This window comes from Pagrus major, chromosome 4, assembly GCF_040436345.1.
Source record: "Pagrus major chromosome 4, Pma_NU_1.0".
Classification (NCBI taxonomy): Eukaryota; Metazoa; Chordata; class Actinopteri; order Spariformes; family Sparidae; genus Pagrus; species Pagrus major.
This window is the reverse complement of record NC_133218.1, coordinates 14,083,220-14,095,641: the sequence shown is the minus strand read 5'-3', so window position 1 is coordinate 14,095,641 and position 12,422 is coordinate 14,083,220.

Genomic DNA, 12,422 nt, shown 5'->3' with positions numbered 1-12,422 from the left:
GCACAACTATCTTTGCCTTGTTTCTTTGTCACCACAGTCCTTCTCAAGTTATGAGCGAGCCCCACACGAATTGTTGTATGCTATTTCATCGCTAACAGTTTTATATTACAAGTTAATTCCCATGATATTATATTTTAATTCAAAAGTAAATGTATTTAATTGATCACTATTAGTTTTCAATTAATTTCATAACATACACCCCTCATAAAATACAGCCTTCTTTCCCTTAATGTAAAGGACACTATCACTGTGTCCTTTGTATACCTAAAGGCCACTTTACTCCTGGACAATATTTGCAAAGATTTTTTCTGAAAGTTTGAACCGCACATTGTTTAGATCCCTGTTTACAAGCTGTGTTCTTTACCTTTGTTGGGTTAGGGTTACATTCCTACATTTCTTTTGCATTACTGCCACATGGTATTCAGTGGAGTAATATGGAAGATTTTTTGCATTGCCCCTGTGTGCTTCCATTTGTGTCGGAGGGCCCATTTCTAACACTTCTAATAAAAAAAAACAACAACTCCATAGCGCTACTACAGGTCAAAAACTTCACTAGATACCTTTAATCCAAAAAAGTGAACCTATATTTCACCGTAAAACACATTTAATGACAGCGGATTAAGCAAAGAGAACCAAATTCTCACAAGATGACTGCTGCTTTGACATACCAACCAATCACAATACAGCATGAAATGACATAGAATTCACTTTACACTGTCCAAGCCCCACTTTTTCACCACTTTTTTTTCCTTGCAGCTTTAGACCTGAAGCTGTATTTTAAAACTTGATGTGAGAGGATGACGTATCTCTGCTTGAACATATGTTCTTCATTTACAGCGCACATTGTGACATGCTTCACAGATTGTAACTGAGAATTTATTAGACCATCTCACTCGAGGTGACATACAATGAACCTGTAAGAACATAGTTATCACCCAGTTTAGGGGCCTTAATTCATTGAATACTGCATTGATATTTGTTTAATGGCGCCATTGTAAAGTCTGGCAATGTTTAGTGACCATTTCCGTCCAGTCAGTCAGCAGTTGGATATGAAATTAGTCGTCAATCACTACAAATCTGGTATGTACTACTTTTGTCGCTCATTTGAGATCTCTTAACATTGAACTTTGGAACACTTGAATTAGTTTGGCTCGTATCTCTTTTGGTGCACAGGTTCAGTTGATGTCCAGTAGCCCTCAGTTTTCTGAATGACACACTTTTGTAGGCTGTATCCTATAAAAGCAGCAGCAGCTGAAATGGAACTATAACAAAACCAGGAGTGTTTGTAGATTTTGTTTTCACTAAGGATGTGAGTTTTGAAATTTTACTTCTGGCCTGGGTTTTTGAAGACCAGAGGTAATTTTACTTTAATCCAATTGACTTGACTATTGCTGCTAATTCTTTTGATGATACATTCTGAATACTAAAATTCTAGATGCAGCTCCTTCCCTGTTGACTTACTTATAACTTGTAATAATGCAGTATTTTAATTTTTGAGTGAAAACAAACAGGTTAGGAAAATACGGTTATCGGCATTCATTGTGTCAGACTATTCCCCACCACGTTTCAGTTCTGTTTCATGTTCCACGCTGTCAATATTTCTGGATATTTCTGGATTTGATACAATGCCATTTTGCAGCAGCAGTTTTGTATTGTGTGTGAATAAGTCGATCGACTGCCTTCTCCAAGCAATTCCTCAGCAGACTTTGGTTGTCACAGTCAGGGAAACACTTCATACATGTCTTATGTGGCTATCAAATGGTTGTAAGTCTTCCACACCATTAACAGCTGAATGTACAGAATATGCAGATTTTCAATTGTAAAAAGCAAAATGTGTGAATAAAACTAAAGTTAACGTTTTTGAGTTGTCAGCTGTTTTTTGTTTATTTTTCTGTGTGATGAATTTACTGTGAGAGGTTAAAGCAGTAACTATTTTGTCCCTATAGTGACAGTAGCTCTACTTTTTACTCCGTCCATGCACATTGTACACTTCATATGCCTTACATCAGATGTTACAATGGTCAGAATATACGTTCAAATAAATCATTAGTAAAATGATAAGTTCTCATGTAAAATTGTTACCACAATTCCCCCCTTTTCATCAATGTTGATCACCATCTAATTTACCGTTTATATTCTAAGTGTGTGAATTATGTTATAGTAAGTTTAATAAATAAAATGCAATGATAATGTTCAATAATCAACAGATAATTTTCAGTGGGATAAAATACACAAGATTATTGCCTGTAAAGGAAAGGTGTATTTAGAAGATAACTTTTCCATAGTATACTGCTCTTGTGTGATATAGCAGCAAAAACAACACAATAATTCTGGAGATGCCTTTCAAGGCCTGTCTCTTTAGTATGTGTCACCTCTAAAAGGAAAAAAAAAAAAAAACTTTATTTAGCCATAATGTAGTGTGTTTACAAACAGCAATCTATGTGGGCAAATGTATTGAGTGAAAAAGTTTCCCGTTCCTAGATGGCTTTGAAAATACATAAAACGTAAGACTCAATAACAAACACAAACTCAACAATTAGTACATACAAATACAAATAAAGACATAAGACAATATAATACTAAGAGTGTAATACACTGTGCATGAAGATTTTGGCCATGCGTTATGTCTACTGTCCACAGTAGCCCATTATTCCTAAGTATCTCATCATTTATGCTTTTGCTAGAGATTTGGGAATTTCCAAAATTGCTTTTATTCTGTCTTCACTTAGCTGCTTTTTTGTTGCACAGAGTATTTGTCCAAGTAAGACTGCATCCTGCTTGACAAATTGCAATTTAGAGAGGCTAGCCTTGTGGCCTTATTCTGCTAAGAAGGTTAGCAGTGCCACTGAGTCTATTTCACATCCTTTAGCTGATTTAGCACAGTGTAGCAAATTGTTTACATACTGTATTAGTGAGTTCTAGGAGTAGTTTGAGATTTTCTTTAAGTTATCACACAAGACTGCTTAAACATCATAGAAATGGTGATTTAGGACATGATGCAATAATGCCAGCTTCAGTGCTTCAAAGGCTAGTGTCGTGCCCTTTACAGCTTCAGGTTGTAGCAGATGATGAGGTTTCTTTTGGCCTGAAATCTGATTTTGATGTTAGTACAAGTGGCTATGATTTTATTTCTTCATTTATTTATTTTATTTTATTCTATATCATACTTACGTTTAGCCCACAGAATGTCAGACATGGTTGAGGTGTGTAATTGTAGCTTCTCTGGGTGGATGTTGAAGTCACCCAGGACAACAAGTGGTGTGCCATCGTCAGGGGAGCAGCTTAGGAGGGTGTCCATCTCATCAAAGAAGTCACGGAGAGGATCTGGAGGGTGATAGATCACCATAATGTTGAGCTTGAAAGGAAGGGTGACAGAGACAGCGTGGAATTCAAGTGCAGATCTGGGTAGGTTGTCCAGGGGAAGGACCTGGTAGGACCACATGGGTGTGACCAGGAGTCCAGCTCCTCCTCCCCAATCTGTTAGTCTTGGGGAGTGTGACAATGAGTAGGCAGTTGAGAGGGCAGCTGGAGTGGCAGTGTTTTCTGGGGTGATCCAGGTCTCCGTAAGGGCCAGGAAGTGGAGAGTCTGCAGGGAGGCATAGGCTGAAATGGTGTCCGCCTTTGACTGCAGACTAGCAGTTCCATTGCCCCCCTAGTACTTCAAGTTCAGTACTGGTGAAGAATGTTGGGTAACAGAGATTGGCTGGGTTACAGCCTCAAGCAATGGGTCTCCGATGGAATCTTCTCCGGTTTGATGTCCTGACTGGGTAGGACTCATGGCTGCGATGGATGGTGGACAGTGGGTTATTTGGACTCCCTCAATGGACAGTCTTTCCAGAAAAATGCAGAGTTTTTTGTGATTGTTGCGGGCAAAAATCCTTGACTATACGGCACGTTTTCTTAAAAAATGCGATGGAATATGTGGGATATTTATGCAATTTTATGCGATGAAATTGCGGGAATTTACAAAAATTGCGGGAATTTGCAAAAATTGCGGGAACTTGCAAAAACTGCAGTTTGATGAATAAGAAAAAAAAAAGTGATTCCCCCAACACTCTGTTACTAGGCTCACTAGGCTACTACCTTAATGTAAAGAGTCATTTCTAAGGACTTCCTATGATAAGGAAGCATACTACATCACAGAAAGTGCTGGGAATAATTAAGTTCTCATCTTGTTTTATTTCAGACCTTAATAAACACATGGCTCAAACTTACAAAACGTTGGTGTCGACGATGATGACGATCATAACGTTCCCAAGGCAACAGGAGGAAAATGGCTGCTCTTGTGTGAAGTAAACGCAACATTTTTCAACTTTCTGCGAAGATATATGACTTTTTTGCAACGAAAATGCGGGGATTATGAAATCATGATGGCCCCGCATATTTCGCGCATTTTGCGCAGAAATCGCCGATTTATGCGGCCAAAGTGCGGCATCTTTGTAAAAATGCGGCCCCCGCATAAATGTGCGGACTTTGGCTGATTATGCGTTGAATTATGCGATCGCATAATCGCGTTTTTCTGGAGAGACTGGATGGACTCCTGCAGAAAGACTCCCTAAGTCCCTAAGTCTTCGCTCGGCTGTCCTGACGCTGCAGCTGGCCCTGTAGTGACTAGCCCATATGTGCTAGATTTACCTCATGCAGGGTTAGCTCCGCCCTGCAATCAAGCCTATTTACCACAGCTGAGTTGGCTAATAGCCACTCAGCATCAGCAGTTTCACAACAATTCACACAAAAGGAATCTAGACAAGATTAAATATTTCAACTAACTTAACTCACAGAATGCCTAAACACTGGATCTACAATTACTTTCTGACTTACCAGCAGCAGTTTCACAGCTTCTTTCCCCTATACAAAATGTAACAGTGGTGTTTTGATGTGAATGCAATGGAAGGGGGAGATGGAATGCAACATTTAGTGGCTGAAAGTTTTCAATAACACTTTTAATTATTTTGGCATTGTGTCATCATTGTGTCCGTTTGTTTCAGCTATGTATGTGTTTTTTGCACATAGTGGGGAAGTGAGATCTGAACACAAGTGGTCACCTAAGATGCAGTTGGAACTGATGTACTCGGAGCTGACCACTTGTGAGTGGATAACCCAAGATACATATTAATTGGTGTAAACAGGCTGTCAATATTGACAGCAGAAGTAGGAGGAACACTGCTGAGAGAGAATGTGAGCAAAAGTTGCTGGGCCTGATTACATCTGTGTCCATGTCCCTGATCGTACACATATGCAGACATCCCCATGACGAATAGAAGTTCATTTGGAAAGACGTAGTATGGGGAACATTTCCTAATTGGGAAGATGTTGCCCAGAGGTCTGTGTCTCTGCCTAGTTGACTACTTCTCTGTAGCACTCACCCCCATTCTGACGAAGTGCTTTGAGAAACTGGTTCTTTCAGAGACAACAGATCTACAGAGGATGCGATCTCCAATTCCCTCCTAAATAATTTGGGAATGGCCATCTACTTATGCAGGCATATACAGCTGAGTATCATCAGTAGACCAAGACTGCCTTTAATTTGGCCAAGAGGTGAAATATAAAGTGAGAAAGGTAGAGGACCAAGAACAGGGCCCTGAGGTACTCCAAATTTTACATCAGAAAATGTTTGTTGTATTATAGGAAACACAGTGTTTTTTTCAGAAAAGTAAGACATTTAAGAAGAATTACTGCTTTAGTAAATGCAGTTTAAGAGGAGGGACAAAAACATTCACAAGATTACTGTTAAATGTGTGGGCAAAAAGATGCTAAGACACAACTTTTTTCATAACTTTTGCAAAGAATGGAAGATTAGAGGCTGATCAATAATTATTTAGAGACCCTGGCTCAAGATGTGGTTTCTTAAGTAGAGGATGGACTAATTCTTAAAGCTACGTCTTAAAGCTAGTGGGGATAGTGCCAGTCTTGAGTGACAACTTAACAATATTAAGCATGCTAGATTCCAGAAGTGGCCAGAGATATTCCAAAATTTAGCAGAATAGATTGAGGAGGTAGGTGGTTGGTTTTAAAGTTAAAACCATGGGCCTGATGGCCTCAAGTCTTAATCCCCATCAACTAACCAATGGCCTAGCATCCAGCCTGGCTGGGCACGCTGGATGCCTGTGTACTGCGTGGCGACTGCGTTACCGAGCTGCTACGACTCACTCACGTTTTTGTGTTCACACAGGATGCGTGTAAGCTGCGCTGCTGCTGCAGATTCCTACCTGCCCATTTGTGTTCATGTCTGTGAGAAATTCTACACATACAGACATTAAAACTGTAGTGAAATGCTGGTATGATGCACATATGACTGTCTACAGGTCGTTTTCAGGTCGATTTTTGCTGAGAACTGTGTGTGTGTGGCAGTAGAAAAAGGCGAGACTCCCAATCTCTAGATCACGCAACACAGCTGCCTTGTTTGACACGTGTGAGAAGCGCATCTCAAGCATCCTGTGTGAACAGTCTAACCTGCTGAAATGGACACCGAAATGAAAAGCAAGAGGTTACGTCACACAACAGCGCTGCACACACATCCAGTGTGTCCAACCTGTTAGCCTTGGTTTCAGAGAGCTGCCTAAATCTCAGTCTGCTTGTCTCAGGAGTGCTCGCCTCCCGTCTGCACTTGTCTCATGATTTGCCTCCAGCCTGCCCTCCAGGGATCTTACCTCCCCCTTAAGCTGCTTTGCATGCAGACAGCTGACCAAGAGGCAAGATGACCAAAATCATAAAATTTACATTTCCAGTGACTTGTATTCGTGATCTCATTCTTTTGGTCACTACCGTGCTTGACATTCCTGGGCCTGAAGCTAAGTGAATGGAAGACAGTCTGGAGGCTGGATGGCCTGAAGCTAACAGATGGGGACAGGATTTCTCAGCTGCCATGTTGGTTTGTCAGTTTCCCAGCAGCTCTGTCTCTGGGTTAATCTGATATCGCCGTATTGGTGTTGCTCCAAGAACACAGTATTAATGTTGTTCCAGGACCATCATTGCAACTGCAATCACGTAGCCTTGATGTCATAGTTTTTCAGTTTCCAACCACTCTTTCTCGCTATCTCCCTCAATAACCACTTACCTCATGAGCTCCCCTTATCATCATGGAGCTCCTCTGTTATTAAAATTTGAATCTTAGAGCAACCGTGACTCTTACAGTCAGACAGTTTGTTTTCAGTCTCATTTCATCTCATTTACATTTCCAGCTGCTTGTGTTAGCAATCTCATTCGTTCGGTGACTACCCACAACTCATGACCATAGGTGAGGGTTGGAACATACTGTAGATCGACTGATATATCAAAAGCTTTGCCTTCTGACCCACCTCCCTCTTCACCACGATCATCTGGCGCCTTGCCTGCAGTACTACTGATGCCACACCAAACCGCTTGTCCATCTCACCCTCCACTTTCCCATTATTCATGAACAGGACCCTGACATACTTAAACTCATTTGCTTGTGCCAGGAGCTCACCCCCAACCGGGAGGGGTAATCCACCATTTTCCGGCAGAGAATCCTGGTGTCAGACGAAGAGGTGCTGACCCTCATTCTGACTGCTTTACACACAGAACACTTCACAGCTAGAGGTCATGGACTGAAGGAGCCAGCAGAACCACACCATCCGCAAAAAGCAGAGAAACAATTCTGAGGCTCCTAAACCAGACACTATCCTCACCACAGCGCATTGAGAGCCTGTCCATGATTATCACAAACAGGATCAGCAGCATGGAGCAACCTTGGCAGAGTCCAACACCCACTGGAAATGTGTTTGAACTTGTACTGAGTACATGGACACAGCTCTCACTTTGGTTATATAGGGACCAGATAGCTTGGCTGTGGTACCCCATCCTCCCACCGCGCCCTCCATAGTACTCCCCGAGTGCGATGTAACATGGAGGAGAGTAAAGGTGGAAAGCTCCTAAAGCTTAGTTCCATATAAATGCACGGATAATTAAACTAAATTATTTTAATTTAAATTAAATATAATTAAATTAAATTAAATTAAACTAGAACTAAGCTTTAGGAGCTTTCCACCTTTACTCTCCTCCATGTTACACTGCACTCGGGGATCGACGCTTCTCGACTGGCAGGACGGCGGCGAGTGGAACAAGCTACTGCTAGTGTGAGTTGTTCAAAAACCTTCTTTTAAGTAAACTCTGTGTACACAAACAATGTTCTCAATGCTCATGTTCATGTGTAGAGACCCTGGTGATACTACGAGTAAAGTTTCATGTTGTGTCGAGTCTTCTTAGTGTTTTAAAAATAGCGATTTTGATGCTACCATAATGTTGCCCCTAGCACGCCATTGAAAATGATTTTGACCCGAAAACGAAAATACGGTAAATCTTAAAAGTGGCTTTTTCGTCGTAATTATGCTTTTACATGAAGGTTTGACTCGGGTACATTCACAAAAAAAAAGCCTAGGTTGGATTTTGGCGAGAGTTTCACTTTAAATAGAGCATTTTGCTAAAATGTTGTCAAACGGAGTTGTTATCAACTTTATTGTTTATTGATCACTTTCAAAGGCAAACTACATGTAGAAAGATAGGACTGTCAGTAGCTGTCCTGTGCTGATCAATGAGAAGAGGGCAAAATTTACAAAACCGTGCGCACATATTGTGAATCCGTGTGCACGGTTTACAAATCCATTCCCACCGATTTCCACATCCATTTTTTTTTCTACCATGTGGTCCTACAGGGGCTCCATACTTCAGTGACTGAGGTCCTGACAAAACACTGCTACTAAACAGGGTGATTGCCAGCCCCTCGTCAATACTGTGTAGGCTTTGATTTATAGTTCATTGTCAAATTTCAGCTGTTGATATCACTATCACAAAACTAGACTGATGTATTCTGCATGGCCAGGCTAATTATATTAATTCATTATATTCTCCACAGTAACTGTGGTAATTCTTTTATTTATCAATTCATCTTTTAGAGTTGCGATGGAGGAACAAAACATCACAAGAATCCTGAAAAATGTGCTAATAGTTTGGGACTTTTTGAGTGGGAAGTGGAAGACAATCTAACAATACTTTCTTCCTCCACTGTGGAAAGTAAGTATCATCTAATAATAATCACCAGCAAGCCCATTCAGGTCATTCCACCCACACTGGCACAGTGCCAGGGTGTTACCTTTCAGAGGATAGCTGTGCATATGTGTGTGTGTGTGTGCTTAGCTTGGAGGCACTATATTTTTAATGCATGCATATTTGATTAGTCACCTATGCAAATAACAAAATATAAAAGCATCAGAAAATTCTGAAAGGAGAACCTTGTCAAGCGTCTCTGCTGAGCTCTGTATCAGTTTGCAAAAGGAATTTTCCCTGTTCTTTCTTCTTTTTCCTCCGAAATGCTGTCTCAAAAGAGGTGGTTTCTGTTTTCGCCTCCGTTTGTTCTCAGTAGGACTCAGTCAAACATTACACTGAGCTGAGGTGACCTAATAGTGGCTGTGATATACTTCTGTCTTACTTAACCAAATATAGGGTGTTATCGTTGAACAGATCACTGGTAGCATTACATGATAAAACAATACCATCCCTCTGTGGGCCAGCAAGCCTTCAGACAGTAGGAACAATAGCAGCTTTGTAGGAGTCTGTGCAGCTCTGTGTCTAAAAATATCTAAATGTCTTGTCCTCTCTTACCTGACACAGCACCTCCATAATGTCCCACCTAAGTCAAATATGTGCACATATCCCCTATAATGGATTTGTGGGGGACAAAACAAAACATTTAATGCAACTCCATTAGATTCACATCTATAATAATATACTGCCAATGTCTTTCTATTGGATTTGGAGAGTTCTCAAGGTGTAAAACCAACATGCAAAAAAAACCCAAAACAATATCTTAGATATCTTTGAAATGTTTTTTCAGATTTTATCAATAATGGCTATGTGTTACCAGGGTCTCTTGCAGTGGCGAACTCATGGAGAATGCTGAATGCTGGAAAACAAATAGCCCATTTACACTGCAAGACCTCAATGCTATGTAACTTAACATGTATCCAATGTACTGGATTCTACTTTTCTTTTCACTGTTCCACCCTCCTTGACGACACGTCCCTGGCCCTGCCCAGGAGGTTATACTAGATCCAAGTTACAGGTACTTTCAGATGTTGGTGGCAGTGCTGTCAATTCTGATTGGCATTGCAACACAACAAGGATGACGACAACAAACACAACGCATGGTGTTTGGTAGATATGAGGATACAAAAGCTGTGAGTCAAAAGTAAATAGATCCCCTATGAATGGAACTTACAAGCCCAAAGGACAGTCAGGAAATGCACATTTATAGCAGGTCTACTCGTCTCTCTCCTATGCACCTGGCTCATGAAATAGATTTGCAAAGTATTCTTTCTGTTAGAAATGGGAATGCAAGATACAGCCAAACAGTGCAGTGAACAAACTAAACAAGATTATAGATAAAAGATAATAATGCTGCAGTGGAGCAGACTGAAAAAATACTTATCTTGCTTGTACTCTCTGAATCTCTCTGAATGCTGGCAGGACACCTTCTGTTCTGATTCTTTCAGAGAATCATTGCTACTTTAAAATACTATATTCAAACTAGATCCAGTTGTTTTCAAAATTAACTTGAATGAAAAGTATTTGAAACTGCCTAATTTCAGACACACTCTATTACTATTCGATCTGCAGGGAACAAGAAGGCATTCCAGGAGCTACCGTTGGCTTTTTTCAACATGGCTTTCTCAAGGGACTCTTTATCTTATTGCTCTGCCCAGGAGACAGGCAGCTATCAGGGGTCAGCTGTGTGACGTTCGGCTGTCTTGTGCCGAGCACTGAGAAAACAAAGAGGCTCTTTCTGATGGCTTTTACCGCCCTGTTATCATAAGCAGCTGTGAGCTGCACCATTTTATTAAGACTTTTGTGGTGAAAGCACTTCACCGTCTTGCCAGATGCACAGGCCACTGAAGCAAAACAGAGTGACAGAGAGGCCAGTGCTGGAATTCCCTCATGCTGGCATTCAAAATCCCTCTCTGTCCCAGCTCTGTCTGCATTGTTGCCATTTTTTTCTAACAAACTCAAAAACTCTTTAAAGTACTACAAATCCACTACTGAGTGTAAGAACCATGCAAGCCTTTGGTCTCTTGTCTGCTGCTCAAATCAATGATGAACTGTTTTTGGGAAAATGTCCCAGAAATAATGTCCACATTACTTTTGATACCTCCTTGTATCTATCACGTATATTATAGGGATGGGCGGTACCACAACATTTGGTTTCGATCTGATATCAGGTAATACGAGGCCACTATCACCGATATCGATGTTGATGCTGATACTGATAATTTTTATTATTAAAAAACAGGATCGTTTTTTAAGGCAAATAACAAAAATGCTGGGCTCTTGGAGAATCACCTAAGTGAAATACCAAAATAATTAGGTCTGTAGCTTATGATACACTACATGACAGTGAACTGTCTGGTAGGCTGGGTGCTGATGAGGCATTTCCCTCCTCCTCCTCCTCCCTCCTTTGCTGCAGCTCCAAGTTCTATTTCTTGTGTTTTTTTTAAGTTTGTGGTGTTGCCACAGTAGTAAACAGCCTTATACACACATCACAGTTCGCAACATTTTCATTTACAGCTGTAAAATACTCCAAATGATGCTCCTGTTTTGTTCAGCCGGATGTCGGATCAAACTAGTGGTTTGGGTACCTGAGTGTGCATATATAGAGAGAGGCAAGTGAGTTGTCTCCCCAAAACTGGAATTCCTTACCAACATGCTGTTTAGTTTATTAAAGAAGTACTGTATGTTTAAGTCCAAAACCTCGGTATGAAACCAACAGTATGTGAACTGCATACTGTCTATGAGGAAATATTACAGCATGCTTTCTTTGATTTTCGAAATTGTTTTACATAATCACTCAGGGCACTAGCTCGATGCTAACACATAATGAGAATTCCTGATAACGTGCTAACAGGGGTGGGCATCACTACCACGGTAAAAGATCCCGCTAAAATCCGGATGGTGGAGGAGTGGCCCACACCTACGTGGCGTAAGCAGTTGCAATGTTTCCTGGGGTTTGCTAATTTCTACAGAAGGTCCATCCGCAACTACAGCTGAGTCGCAGCTCCTCTTACCTAACTAACCTCAACCACCTCACCATTCACCTGGTCTCCCGGAGTCGACACTTTCCAGAGACTTAAAGGATTATTCACCAATGCCACCGTTCTTCAGCATCCCGACTCAGCTCGTCAGTTCGTTGTGGAGGTGGAACCCTTGGATTCTAGCGTGGCAGCTATACTCTCCCAGCGTCATCCTACTATGCACAAGCTCCATCCCTGTGCTTTTTTCTCCCGACGTCTCTCTCCAGTGGAAAGAAAGTACGACGTCGGAAACAATGAACTTTTGGCAGTGGTTTGGCTCTTCAGGAGTGGCAACAATGGCTGGAGGGCACCCAGGAGCCATTCCTCATCTGGACAGACCAC